Source organism: Lathamus discolor, chromosome 6, assembly GCF_037157495.1.
Source record: "Lathamus discolor isolate bLatDis1 chromosome 6, bLatDis1.hap1, whole genome shotgun sequence".
NCBI classification, from domain to species: Eukaryota; Metazoa; Chordata; class Aves; order Psittaciformes; family Psittacidae; genus Lathamus; species Lathamus discolor.
In genome coordinates, this window is record NC_088889.1 from 47,940,005 (window position 1) to 47,955,683 (window position 15,679).

At 38.6% G+C, this 15,679-nt stretch overlaps 1 long non-coding RNA gene across 2 annotated transcripts in view; it reads right to left on the bottom strand.

The window, feature by feature from the left end:
- LOC136017287 (uncharacterized) overlaps nucleotides 1-15,478 on the bottom strand; it is a 272,445-nt gene extending 256,967 nt beyond the window's left edge. The window contains exon 1 of one of the 2 annotated variants that reach the window (XR_010613885.1): nucleotides 15,389-15,478. This is a non-coding gene — a long non-coding RNA (uncharacterized LOC136017287). The remainder of the gene's footprint in view (nucleotides 1-15,388) is intronic. The other variant, XR_010613884.1, reaches the window with a different exon arrangement.
- Nucleotides 15,479-15,679: the final 201 nt, after the last annotated feature.

Genomic DNA, 15,679 nt, shown 5'->3' on the forward strand with positions numbered 1-15,679 from the left:
TGTTATTTCTGTACCTGTGGAGGATATATCCTGAAATCAGCCCTGTGTATAGCTTCTTATATTTGTCTTCTTGCCAGAATTAAGATAAAGGAAACAAAGATAAAATGGATTTATGTATCAATTCCCAAGATGTTTAAGCAGGGCATTCTCTTACCTACTGCACACAACTGAAGCAAATATGCTCAGACCACCAGGAAGAATAGTCAAGTGAAAAGAATCTCCATGCAATTTTTTAAATAAAAAAAAGAAAAAAAAAAAAACAAACCAAAAAACCCACAAAAAAACCTCACAAAGCCATATAGCTAGGTTTGGAAGTTTGCAGAACTACCAGGATGCTGCAGCCTTGCGTGTTTCAAATTGGGTTTGTGTGGAGACAGCAGTGATTTAATCTCAGATTTAACGTTTAAAAAGATTTCTGGATCTGAGAAATAAACACACCTAATACTACCTACTATGTACAGTTTTATTTTCACTGAACTGCCTGATTTTGCAGCATGAAGGCTCTGAGCAAAGCATTGGCATTTTCAGTGCTTCACTTTGAGTGGCAGCTTTGAAAAACCTGTAGCTACCTCAACAGGTGGAAGGGACCTAAAAATAATTTGGTCCCAACCCTCTTGCCATGGGCAGGAACACCTTCAACTAGACCAGGTTGCTCCAAGCCCCATCCAACCTGCCTTGAACACTTCTAGGGATGGGGCAGTCCCAACTTCACTGGGCAACCTGCTCCAGTGTCTTACCACACTCACAGAGAAAATGTTTTTCTCTGATGTCTAATCTAAACCTTCCCTCTGTCTGAAGCCATTCCTCCTTATGCTGTCACTCCACACCTCATAAAAATTCCCTCTCCAGATTTTTCCCCTTTAGGTACTGGAAAACTGTTATAAGTTGTCCCCTAAGCCTTCTCCTCTCTAGGCTGAGCAATCCCAGCTCTCTCAGGCCATCTCCACAGGAGAGGTGCTCCAGCCCTCTGATCATCTTTGAGGCCTTCTCTGAACTCACTCAAACAGGTCCACCTCCCTCTCTCAACGCAGTGCTGCAGGTGGGGTCTCACAAGAGAAGAGCAGAGGGGGACAATAACCTCCCTCAACCTGCTGGACACATTCCTTTTGTTGCAGCTCATCATATGGTTGGCTTTCTGGGCTGCAGGCACACATTGCAGGGTAATGTTGACCTTTTCATCAGCCAACAGCCCCAAGTCCTTCTCCCCAGGGCAGCTCTCAATCTCCTCAAGGCAGATTTCAATCTCCACCCAATCTGTAGCTGTGCCTGGATTTGCTCCAACCCAGGTGCATATATATAGAGAGAGTCAGAATTTTGCACTTTTCTGAGCTATGCCTATTTCTGTTCAAGACTCCTTACTTTAGTAAGAGTTGGATTAGGCTCTTAATCAGGAGCTCAGAGCCACATCAAAAAAACAACAGTGGGAGTTGGTTTAAAAAAAAAAAAAAAAAAAGAAAAAAGAAAGTTTTATTGTGAAATGTTCCTTTGGACTTATAAAAGGAAAATACTTTGCCTTTTCTTCCCCCCCCCCCCCCCCCCCCCTTTCTAAAAGAATAGGCCCCAGACATTTGGAAAGTATCTGCTCTGAGTCACAGGAGTCTGAGAAGTATGCCTTTATGTAAAAGGGACTCACCCTTCCAGAGTTATATGCACGTCAGTACATCAGATGCACTATTTTGGTTGTTCCATGGGCACTCTGAGATCAGACACGGTGTTGGCAAACTGCAAATCATGTCTCAGCCTGACCCAACACTTCAACCTCATGAAGCTGGAGCTTCTAAATGTTCCCATGACACTGAACAGGGACCTCGGCACAGAGACTCAGACACATGAAAGAACCCTTTGACTGCTGAGTTACGAGCAGACTCCCTTCTCCTGAGAGAAGTGTCCAGGGAGAGAGACAACATATTTACTGTGTTAGTTTTAGAAGTCATACACTGTTTGCAGAAGGGGTTATCTTGTGTCCACACTCTCTGATCTAAGCTAATGTTTGTTTACAGAGACTGTAAAGCAGGAGAGCAGGAATGTTTCACAGTATTACTTGTGGTCTCCTCTATAAAAGGGTCTTTGAGACAACCTTTTGGGGTGCAGAGGGAGAAGTCACCTGTAACAGCCACATCAGGAGATGCCTATTTCCAGGAAAAAAGTCTGATTCCTTTTGCAGGTTCTGAGTGATCATTTGGGTGTATATTTTGCTTTCAGTGCTTTCATAGAAAGAGGAAAATAAACCATGAAGAGTATTCTAGCTCAGCTCAATCACTTTTACAGCTGCTGAGCCAAGCACCCGAAATCAAATGCTCCAAACCATCGACTGATTCAGTGGCTCCCAACTAATTTGTTTGCTTGCTACTGCTTACTGTAGGTGGTGTCTGGAATTCTTTGCCTCATGTTTTCAAAGAAAAAAATGTCCCTCCAAGAGTCCTGAATAAGAAAATGGGTATACTCAATTCAAATGCTAATGGCATAAGTTACTTCTTGACCACAGAAGACAGAACCCTCCTCACTATGGTTTTCAAGTTCAGCTTCTCTAAAATGTTTTAAATTACTCCTTCCAAAAGCTAAATTATATTTACCAGTAGCATGATGCTGTTACGTTGGTTCTTGTTAAATTCTAATGAGCCAAGCAAACTCCCAAAGCATACGAATGCTCAGGCTCCCTCAGAGAGAGCCTTCGGATCACTCTGAAGTATACATAAAAATACATGTTGAGTTCCTTAAATGCTTATTTTACTACTGTTAGCAGTCCTGTCTCTCTCCCTCCCCACTTAACACAGAAATTAGAAAAATGTTTTGAAAAGGCAGTATCAATAGCATCTAGTCAAGAATATTAGAGCAGATCTCCACTATACTAACAGGTAAGAGAAGTATTTCTGGAGTGAGGAGAAAGAACTTTTATGACTCCAGGCTGCTTTCAGTTTCTGAGATGTCTTCTGAGCATCCAGCAAAACTGTGATATACACAGCCCATTCAGTTTGTTACCTGGAAAAGATAACAAGTAAATACTACTTGTCTTGATTTATCAGTGATCCTTTTACCCTGAAGTGCAGCCAGGAATACAGGCCCAGTCATGTACTAGATGCATTAGGGCATGGAGGAGCTTTGATGTATATGGTTGCTTCTCTTGCTACTGTGTAAATCACACTTGTCAGCCCTCAAAACTGAGGAAAGACTACCATTTTTACAGGCACATGTGTTCTATAAGGGCTTGGGGCTGCCTTGGTCATAAAATGTCAATCAATGCTATTTTATCCTGCAAACCTATATGCCTGATCATAGTGGTTTAGTGTGCACACACTATGCTTCTCATAGCACACTCTATTATTTAATCAGGAATAAACTTATAAAAAGAGCAGGGGGGCTCAGCACTATTTGAGCAATAGTATTATTAGCTGCTAACTGCTGTTTGGCTACCTGGAATTTTCCTATGTTGACTTCACTGGTTGGTACATGAAGTATTCTATGCACATTTCTTGTTACTTTCATTGTTTAGATTAAAATTCTCTGTGTAATAAGAAAAAGTTAGGTTACGGTCTCTTGCATTTAATGACAATGAGACAAGAGCTTTTTACTTTTCGCCTTTGTGAACATAGGGAAAGCACCCTTGCTTATAAAAGCTCTGAGAAAATACTGCGACCTGAGCTACCCCAATGCTATTATACCATTTCCAGTAACAAAGTGGATCAGGAGCTTTAAGTGGTAGGGAAAGACAGTTTTAAATTTGATTTATAACAATTTTTAAAAGAGGTTATGAAAACATTTCAATAAAGTCTCTCTAAAAACTATCATGAGGAGTTTCTACAGTGTCATTTTCAAGGACTATGCAGGCACCACGCCTGATCTGGGTATAGTGTAATTGAAAGTCACTGAAAGGTTGAGAATACAGCCACATCCAAGAACACTTAATACATTAGATGATCTCTTTATACTTGAAGCAATGCTTTTGTGACAGCTCCAACTCTGAGAACTGCAGACCACCTAGAGCAGTGAGGTGTATGCCAGTATTTACAGGAAATGGCTGGTGCATACAGAAACTGCCATCTCTAAAGACAAGGATAAAGAGCTCCTCAGGAACTCCACCTCTGAAGCTGCAGTCTCTGACTGCTGTTGATCTCAGAGCCTCTGCAGGGCTGTGCATGCTCAGTTTGTGGCTTTAATCAAAGCTTGTCCACAGACAGCACTAAAATTAAACGTGGTACCCAATTTTTCATCAGAGCAGCATTACTTCAGATCCTAGCATTTTGGAGGAAGAGAAAGAGGACAACAAAAAAACTTTTAAGATTTTCCCTTAGCAGCATGCTTCAATTTTAAATATGCAATTTAAATTTTGTAACACAGTTGTTTACAAAGCCAGTTAGCATAATGAGTAAGTTTAGTGAAGTCAGTGGAGCTGCACCACTTAACACCAACAACTCCAAATTTCATCATCTGTGGAGATTTTTTTCAGCTGTCAGATGTAATTTAACATGGTATTTTCTTGACGTGCATTCAGTTTCATGCACATGCTTTTGTTTGGCAATTTTTTTTTCCACTATTGTCAGTATTCAACTATATACATATATATATATATATATTTCTGTCTTATCACTTTAGAGTTTGAATAGCTTCTGTGCTGGATGCCTTAGGGGTTCTAGAGCCTATGGCCTACATTTCAACCTATGGGTAGACTTTTACAGTAGCTTTTGGCTTTCTTGGAACACTAACCCTTCTCTTAATCTGAGAGTTATGTCAGGGGCCCTGTGAGCCCCCAAAGCTAAGGGCTGCCTGGAGAAGAATTATATCAAAATTAAACTTCTTTAAAGAGATTGAGGAAAATAGCCCAGCAACTGATGACAAGATGGGAAAAGGCACAGAAACATTAGGCATTAGGTTTCCAGAAAATTCAAGGCTGCCATCCCACAGCTACCTGCAGCTGGTTTTAGCAGCTCTGCCCACCTATGAATGAAAAAAACACACCACAAAACCATCACCACACAAAACTACTTTTAACAACATTTTCGTTGTAAATATTACATTTTTACAGGATACTTCCATTAAACATTTCCTACTTAAAAGCAACTGATTCTGCAATATTTACTGAAGGTGAATTTAAATTTATATCTTCAGTCTTTAGATCTCATAGCACCTATGTCTAGATTTGGTTTCAATTGCTTCTCAAGACACATAAGCAACTGATATACCTATTGAGCCGTTTTGCCTATCGGTATCTACAAGGCAAGACAAAAAGCCTATGTGAGTTACATCACATCAGTCTTGCAGAAATATGCTTGCAAGATTTAAACCTAGAAAACTTAAACATGTAAGGAAGGTATTTTCTGCCATGCAGCTGCTTCCTGACATCATTACTGTGTACAGTTCTAGTGCCCTTAACATAAGAAGGACACAGAGCTGTTGGAGCAAGACCAGAGAAGAGGCACAAAGAATGATCAGGGGGCCAAAGAACCTTCCATATGAAGAGAGACTGAGAAAATTGGGGCTGTTCAGCCTGCAGAAGAGAAGGAGAGCTCATAGAAGCCTTCCAGTATCTGAAGGGGGCCTATAAGGGTACTGGAGAGGGACTCTTCATCAGGGACTGCAGTGATAGGACAAGGGGTAATGGATTCAGACTTAAACAGAGGAGGCTCGGGTTGAATATAAGGAAGAAATTCTTTACTGTGAGGGTGGTGAGGGACTGGAATGGGCAGCCTGAAAAAAGTGGTAAATGCTCCATCCCTGGCAGTGTTCAAGGCCAGGTTGGACAGAGTTTTGGAGACATGATCTAGGTTGAGGTGTCCCTGCCCATGGCAGTGTGGTTGGATCTAGACAATCTTAAGGTCCTTTCCAACCCTAACCATTCTATGATTCTATTTTTCAAATATTTAAAATAGCTTCCATACAGACTTGCCCAAACTCTCAAAAACCAAACCAAACTAACCACCCCCAAAAAATAGTTGATCTCTTTCCTGTTGGATTCTGTAGTACTGGGCATTCCTGGAAAGGAGGAAACTGCAGTAAGGCAAAAAAAAAAAAAAAAGAAAGAAAGAAAATCAGTTCTCCCTAGTTAAGGAGTTGGAAAATTTGAGCTGCTCCTGACTTTCCTAAGCCAGTTTCCTCATACCGTCTTTGTACTTTGCAATAGTTAGTACTATCTTGATGAAAAAAATATCTTTTTTCTTACCCCATTTCACAATTGGTAGAGGTAGGTGGTCATAAATCATTCTTACTATGGCTGTTGCATGCTTACAGTTAGCACTCTCTACCAGGAAGGAGTCAGATGTCTTTAATTAGCTCTTTATAGCCTTCTGTTTACAGCTTTTTGAAAATGTGGGCTTTTTTGGTTTTTGTTTTGTGGTTTGTTGGGTGTTTTTTTACTCTTTACAGTGTGATACTATGTATTCTAAAGCTGTAATTTAGGGATTTTGACAAATCCAGATTAAAAAGAGTCTGTAGTATTGCTGGGATCAAACACGGAAAAGGAAAGTCTTAAATTTATAAATTCATAATGTACATGTATTTTGCAAGGAATCACACCAGTAAATTACACTTTTGTCTCCTTTTTACTATCAGTAGCTTCCTTTTTCCAGTTTTGTTAGTGCTGTTTTCACCTTTTACCAGGATAATCAATAAGAGGTTCTCAGAAAGAAGTGGAGACTCAGAGGCCTTTACACAAGTGATGGGAAATTACTGCTGCTATAGAGCACTCCTTTTTTCCTCTGCAGTATCTGGACCAAAATTTCCTGTATTTTACACTCAGGAGCTGAGCATGAAGGCACTCCACACAGTCTAGCTGATAGCACCAAATGTTTGCCAGAAAATAGCTTTGGTTGTATGCTGAACAGCAGTGAGGAAATGCTTCTCTTCGATTTGTCTCTAAAGGGCAACATTAATGCTGTAACACTGAAGGACAGTTAAATCACAAATGCTATCAAACCTCCTAAAGCAATACCTTGACACGCAGTTAAAAAAAAGCATGTAAAAAACCTGTTTTCCCACAAACCTGTTTTGCAGGCAGTAGAAAAGCAAACCTCTGTAACCTATTACACTGTAAGTATGACAAGCCATTGCTAAACTCCTGCTGGGCTAGGTCCTTTTCAGTGCCAGTGCAAGCCTAAAAAGACTTTCTAGGAAAAGCAGTCTCTGGTCTATATTCATGACCATGAATTTTGTCAAGAATTCCAACTGTAAGGAACACTTCCAGAATCTAAAAGATAGCATTCATGGACAAAAGCATGTTGAACATTCAGGGATCCCAAGTGAAAAGGGTTTCCATATCTTCTGCACTGTTTAAAATACAATTAAAGTGTAATACAAAGATGGTTCAGAAGGGAGTATCCACACTACTGTTTAATCTATGTTGATAGCTGCTTGAAATAGTTCAAAATGATCTCAGAGAAGAGGTTGTTGCAGTTTTTGTTCAAAGTACAGAATGTACTGCATAGATCACAAGTTCTTGTGCGACACCCACCCTCCACACAACCCCTAGCCAGAAATAGGGAACAGTTTATAAAGAAATGAGGTTTCCAAATGACAGCATTACTGAAATATGCATACTCTTTTTTACATCACAAAAACCCCAACTAAAATATAGGATACTAGATCAAGTCGGGCAAGGTCACAGCAGCAGCAAAATATTCAATTACTAGCTTACATTTGGTACAAACCCCAATTTATTCTAGGTTAAGTCTCTTATAAAACAGGAAGTTGCAAGATTTTGTATGTATGTATGCATATACTATACCTCTTTTGCTCTTAAATCCTTCAGTTTCTAGACACTACACCTTTTTTCAGCAAAGGCAAAAAGTTAACTGTTACAGTAAATTTAATGCCTTCCAAAGACACACCACCGAAAGACAGAAGGGAAATCTTCCTGGGGTGCTCTAAAATTATTTCTTGCAATGGGAGAATGCTGAAATGAGCAGTGCTATGTATTTATTGTCATGTATGTTCTTACGAAACATCGGCATCTGTAAATCAAGTATCAGATAATAACAGATCTCACTCCCAGCCCTCTTCTTAGAACATCCACCAACTCTATTACTCTAATCATTTCCATTTAGTGTCAGGGCATAATGTGACCTTGAATATAAAAACAAACTTAGCCTAAATGAATCAGCTCAGTCAGGCTGTACTGATCTACACTTCTAGAAAATTAGGAGCATGTTATCCAGTTTTGAAGTTGCTGTAGGGTTTGCCAAAATTATATCCACCTTAGAAGTTGGAGAACATTTGAACAGTCATAACAGAACCACTCAGACTGGAAGTGAGCAGTTGGGCTTTTAATATATGGCCTGAAGCAAATCAGTTAGCATTTGTGCCATGTACAATTTGTAGAATAGGCACACGAATAGCAATCTACCTGATATGGATTGTTGTAAAGTGATCATAGATCTGGAACATCAAGGAAAGCCAAAGACTACTGAAATGCTTGGCATTATACCCACTGAGCTGGCTGCTGCTATTACTTTTCCTCTTTGATTGAGGAACTTTCTTTGTAGCACTCGGCCATTTAAAAAACTCACTGCATACTACGAAGCACTGAATAAACCGAAGCCATAGATCATCTATTTGATGAATACTCTACCAACTAAATAAATACTATCTAAATTGCATCTACATTTAACTATTCAGTTTCACCTCTTCTTTTGCATGAAGATTCATAAGTAACGTCCTTGTTTTTTAGGTATTGAGTTACAGGATAGACGGAGTTGGAGGAGATTGTCCCATGGTGTAAACTGGCATAGAATTACCGAGGGCACTTAAATCCTTTGGCTAGCTGTCCATCTTGAGTCACAAGCACAATTCTTGAGCTATTTAAATTGGACAATGGCTGTAAACCAACAGAGGAGAGATTTAGATTAGATACATGATTCTATGATTAGGAAGACATTCTTCACTATGAAGGTGGTGAGACACTGGCACAGGCTGCCCAGAGAAGTTGCAGCTGCCCCATCCCTGCAGGGTGCTCAAGGCCAGGTTGGATGGGGCTTTGAGCAACCTGGCCTAGTGGAAGGTGTCCCCGTCCGTGGCAAGTGGGTTGAAACCAAATTATCTTTAAGGTCCCTTCCAACCCAAACCGTTCCATGATTCAGTGACAGTATTTTCAGACTTCAATCATCTTCATTTGACAGCACTAGTACTCCGCCTACCTACAAGAGTCCCTGTACCTTCTGCACAAATACTGCTCAAAGTTTATATTAATTTATATTAGCAATTTTGGTAAAGTACTTGTTTTTATTGGATAGTAAGATGATCAAATTAATAAAAAGTATCTATAAATATATACTTTTAATATTTAAATATTTATATATTTTAATATTTAAAAGTATATATCAAGTACATAAAATTAATAAACACAACAACACAAATCTAACCCTGAAGAGGGGAGAAGCTCCTTCCAAATACAGTGGTATGTGCTTTTCATAGGCTCTGTACAATGTGACAATATTCAGAGGTATCCAGTTCTGAAACATTTCTGGCTAATGTATCCTGAAGAAAAACCAAAAGTGACAGGAAAACTGAAATATATGGGAAAAAAATAAAAATAAAGATCTGTGTTTTACCACGTTGTTTATGGAGGAGTCTTACAAAAGACATTCTTAATCATTGCTGTAGAGTGTGAAGACAGTGCAAGAGGAGCTGGAACGCTACTAATACAATAAGCAGTAAGACTAGCCGATGCAAAAAAATTAATCTTAACAAACCAGAAATTGAAAGGCTATTGAGGCAGGGTGAGGAAGGGCAGGGTAGTTGAGGATATCATGGAAAAACAAAGTCTAGTGGCCAGAATAAGAAGCAACTCTGAGGACGTTTATGGGAGACTCCCCCAACTACAAAATGTAACACAATAGAAAGCATGAAGAGCACTGTACTAGAAAACAGCTTATTGCATGAACTGACAATCAATTCCAGTATACTATAAACTAAGTCACACAAGAAATGACAGACACACCTAGCACATTCCTGGCTATTATCATACTGCACCAGCAACAGATTCAGTATTGCCCAAATATGCACCTGGCATATGCCAGATTGTTGGGTTTGTATTTTAAAACAGGAAGGAAGATAGTGACATTTTCTCCATACTACTATTAGACATTTGCTACCATGAAATTTGGAGAGCCAAACACTCTTGGTCAAGTGAAAAGCTTCTCTTAAATCTGCATTTAGCTCAGACTGATGAAAGGTTAAAGGGAAGCAGATGTATTGTCATTTCCTCTAAATACAAAATGCAATATAACACAAGATACCTTTCTGCTTTCCTCAGATATCAGAATCTTCCTCCTTTTAGTTCTATGCTTTTCAAACACTAATTTCATAAAATTCATACAAAATATGAATACATATACACAAACAGACCACAGTGTTTTCCTACCAGCCCAACAATTTTATCTATTTTTCAAGACCCCTGGGACAGCAGGCAACATATATCCTGGATATCAATGTGGTTTTAGTAACAGTTCTGGCAAAATAAGAAATTCACCCTCACACTGAAAAACAAAACACTTCAACTAAACACATCCAAATATTTGATTTGATATTTTGTCATAAAATCAAATATGACTTTCATTAGTCTTTCCAAAAGACTGGACTCCTCTGCAAGAATTATTCATATCACCTTAAGTCAAAGCTCTTAACACACAAAAGATAAACTCACAGAAAAATAAATGAGAGTTAAGATCAAAGTTCCAGAATCCATTTATAGCATAAAACCTTTCCCCCTAAAGTCTCTCCAAATAATCCATTTCACCAAATTATTTGTTAAAGCACATGAGAGAACACATGACACAATATTGCATGGTGAGAGCATGTGTAAGACATCTTTAAGATATTTGGTCCTCTCATCCTGCTTTGTCATACTTTCTAGACTCCCTTGGCTTCCTCACTATCTCTGTCTGACAAACCCCTGCACCACACCATCTGCTTGCCAGACTCCTGCAGCCATGCTGAACCACAAACAGGGAAGGACTGCATTCTCCAGTGAGAGTGCTAAGGAGCTGTTCTTCTGATGACCTTCTTTAATGAGCTGCTCCCGGAATTTTTGGTGGTTTTTTTTCTTAAACAAGGCAATGGAATCATAATGCTGCTCACACAACTGGATTAAAGAACATTTCACTTCTGGGAAATAGCTAGTTGGGCAAGAAAAAAAAGGAGCTGGATACAGGAAAGAACATGACCTATTCGTGACAGCCTCAGTTTACTACAGGTCACAGACAGAAGACCAGTGAGTTTTAGCCATCCCCCACCTGGTTAGAAAGGCTAATTTTCTATGTGAAAAAAAAAAAAACAAACAAACAAAAAAAAACCCCAGTATACTAAAATTCCTGTAAGAATTTTGGCATTTGTCTATAACTTCAGAAGGTTGGGTTTGATTTTTTTCAGTAACTCTTACTGACAGAAAATGAATTAACAGACTAAAACCAAACATGTTCCAGTGCAAAGGCAAGAACAGCAATTCAAAAGCAAGAGTCACCTTGGATGTCTTTACAACCATGTCATGATGTCAAGCTAAACAAGACTGGTATAGTTAGCGGAAGCAGAAGTTACCAGAGTGCTGTAAGTCAGCCTGTGAGGTACTTCAGAGAAGGGAACTAAACCCAGCACCAGTTACAGCATAAAACAGAAGACATACAGACATGGTTGGCTACAGAGCAAGTCAGTTATGTTTTATACCCATGTTACAGCACAAATTCTTTTTGAAGTGCAAAAACTAAACTAGTAATCTGAAAAAGTCTCACAAATGCTTTTCTCCAGATGGTGATCCTGAAAGCCCTGTGTACGCTGCCAGCAGTTAATCTCACTAGAATAAAGGTGACTGAAAGCTTTAATCATTATATGACTTAGCATTAAGCTATCCTGGAGCAAGGAGGCAGTGGAAGGAAAGGAATGGCTTTGAGAACATTAGCATGAAATGGACTCTTCTGCTAAATAAAAAGAAGCAAATTTTCCCAAAACAACTTGGTTATTTATACCCAAATTTTTATGATGTGGTTATCCACAGGTGAAGTCCAGGTCCTATAGACAATAATTGTGACCTTTCCTTTCCCCAGCTACAACCTTTAGTTACAAGGAGTTCATCTATGTTTATTCATGCATCAGGAATCCCGAATATACATCTATATATAACATGGATAAGTCATGGCATGATGCATTCAACACAGATGAGTCAACATATTCAACAGTTTAAACCATGTATGGCGAAAGTTCTTCCTGTTCCGGACTGACTAATCTTAGCCATTAATAATATGCAGAACCAAAGGAAAAAATGTTTGTGACAATTCACTGCCTTGCCTCTTTATTTATTAAACAAAGGTTTCTTTAGTTCATGTTGTCTGCACAACATTACTTTAGCCTCGGGTACGGGATTTCTTGATGTCTTGGATTTTGCTTCTTTAAAAATCACAGCTGTAATAATCCTGACCCTGGAATTTACTAAATCATGTTATTGTACTTATCATTTAAATAAAAACATCGTCCTATTAAAGAAAGCTACAAGCAAAAAGACTTGATTTATCACAGCATTTTGATACTATTAAGCCATATTTTAATAAACTGCTATGAACCTTTTCATCAAGCAGCTCCAAATTTGCAACGTTATGCAAACAGCAAAGATATTTGGTGAGCAAATTAGTAGATTCTGTTCACCACACTACTCTTCTGAAATACAGAAGTCATAGGAATTGAGTATTAGAGAACAAATGATAAACACAGTATAAAGATTCTAATTATCAATAGAAAAGTAGCTCTTCACCATCTCACACCTATATCACAGAAGCAAGTTTTGTTCTAATCAAGGTTGATATAGAGAGATATTTTAAAAGTTCAAATGGTCAGTTAAAAGTTTTACTCTTAAGGTCATGCTACATGTTGAGCTGCTGCATTTGTGCACTTCTTTGAAATGATGTTCATTTTACTAACTGAAATATATTTTCAGCTGTTTGGTAGGGTTTCTATTTCAGGAGCATAATTTCCCAGCAAAATCACATTGTAAAACATCCATGAAACCATTAAACAATGCAGCTGTGCTACACAGTAGAGAATTTGATTTTATTCAGTCACTGCTATTACTAACATACAAGAGTAGCTTCTAGGGTGTGTGTCAGAAAAGCAATTTAGCCTGACCTTTATTAAATATACAATATTACCCAAACTGATTCAAACAGGATGGGTACTAGCTGGAGAATCATTTTAATCAGGAACGCGTTTCTGGACCAGATTTTAACACGGGTTGACAAATACCCAAATAATCACAGTAAGAGATTTTTAGTCTTAATACATGAACAGGTGAGCTCCGTCAAGCGGAGCTCCAGCCTCATGGCACTCTTTCCACAGCAAGCAGCGGGACAGAACATTACCACATACTTCAGCTTTCCCAGTACAAAGTGTAGCTGTTTCCTTCAAGCTACACAACTAGAGCATTCTCTCCCAGTAACCCTATTATGGAAACACTAACCTCCAGCAGGCAGTGGGAGAACCAGAGCTTTAATTTTTCAAACCACCAAGCAAGATTTTCTGCAGCTCATCTGTCAACACACTTATTCCTGTGACATTTGGGGTGACAAATGTGGTGGCCAAGAATTTACCACAGCCTATTTCCACTGCTAGTCTATTTACTTGGCTTCAGCTAAAACACATCCAAAGCACTCCACAACTAATATTTTCTTCTGTTTTACGTGAGTAATCTCTCACTTAATTGATTGTTAATTAAATGTTCTAGAATACCAACACTGCAGAGTGAAGTCCTCTCTAGAGGCAGCATAGAAAGCCACAAAAGTTTTCCTCCCAGCATCTCATTGCATTTATCACTTCTAAGCAGACAGGTTTTGCCTCTGGGGTTAAAAGCAGAGTTCAGCAACTGTTTGGTCATCCCTTTCTGAGCCTGACGTGAAGAACAGTAATTCCTTCCAGAACAGACCAAGAGCTAGGCAGAGGTCATCAGTTTACTAGCTCAGCTCTAGGAAAAAAACTTTAAGATGATCAGAGCAGTGAGATGGGATTTAACTGGTTCATTTGGAAAACACATTTAACTGAAGGAAAAGGAAATGCAGCTGCTACTTATAAACGACAAGCAGTCATCAAACCATTACTGTTCTCATTTTATTCTTGCCATTTCCTCAGTCACTAATGATTTCCGATCCAGTACAACAGCTGTAATATTGTATATAAATACATTAATGCTCTAGAGAGAAGTCCTGTTTGGGAGAACAAGTATTTTTACATAGCTAACTTAAATAATCATTTTAGATTTTCTTTTTGTTATCTCAGTACTGATGATTTACAGATTTCACAGGAAGCCTTCTATCAGCCAAGGCATGATTACACATCCAAAGAATCTCCATGTTTCAGGGAAACGTGTCGGCTAACTGGTTGTTGGAAAATGTACAGATGTAACCTGGGAATGCTCAAAGATTTAATGACGGCTTATTTTTTGTAATGTTTTCCTGCAGACACTGTCCTTCCACCGGAACTATGGCCTTATATGTAGAAATATGGGCTATAACTTCCTATGACGTGCAACATGCTACCATGCATGCTTTCCCTTTAACTCATCAAGTTTTCCAAGGCTGCTGCCCACTCGTTTATGAAAGGAATGTCACTAAGCATACTACACTAATTCATTCCAGAGCCTCAGACCTCACCAAATTTCACACCTACAAAGGCTAACACTTGAATGTGTACTGCAGGGCAAACATTGCCATGGATGGGGGCCAGAAGATTTATTAATTTTTTTTTTTTTTAAGAGCTGATGTCTTAATGAGAATTTTTACTGTCCAAGAGTGTATGTGTCTCTGAAGGCTTCTTTTTGATTATGCTACACTTAATAATGAAGTAAGAAAGCTCAGGATAAATCTATCATGCCGATCAAATGATTCCAGAAGGGAACAAATAACAAAACCCCTCAAATATAAAATCAAGAGCTTGCAATTTGTAAGCCCATAATACAGCATCTATTTTTCACTTTTTTGCATATTACCAAAAGAAATTATAATAAAATATTGTATTTATAATGAATATTAAGGGCATTCTAATAATATATTCCAGTGGGTTCCTCTTTCAATGCAATGCAGAAACAATCAACCCATGCTGACTAGTCATCTACTATGCAACTGGGATCTATTTCAAAAGACAGAGTAAATAAGTAACCCCCATAACACTTCATTATAGCATGATACTTAACCTATTCAACACAGCAGAGGTGAACAGTACTTAAGAAGTTATAAACTTCAAAACTGTGCAACCTCACTGGAATTTTACTATGCTAATTAAAATCATACTGGAAATCTTAAGTTTTGAAACAGACATTCATACATGAGAAACAAGGTATGACAAATTCCACTAGTGAATTGGGCTAAAGAACACACACACACAAAAAGCATCATTGGTTTTCCACACCATAAGCCTCTTAAATCAATACCTAAGTAACCCCTTGCTCTCCTGGTTTTTTTCATTTTCAGACAGGATTCTTACCAATTCTACTTCTGTTTCCTAATTATCTTCTCCTTTCTAGGCTACAGAATTTATTTAAATCATAGTGGAGGGTACTGGCAGTTCCCAAGCTAATAGGTCAAGCAAACAATCTTTCACAATTTGGCTCTTTGGCTTGTGTATTTTGTTAGATCAATGTTCTGTAAACTGATGGGTTTTTTCCTCCTCTGACTTCCACATTAGTAAGACAGAACAAAAGGGCAGGTAAAAATTCATAATG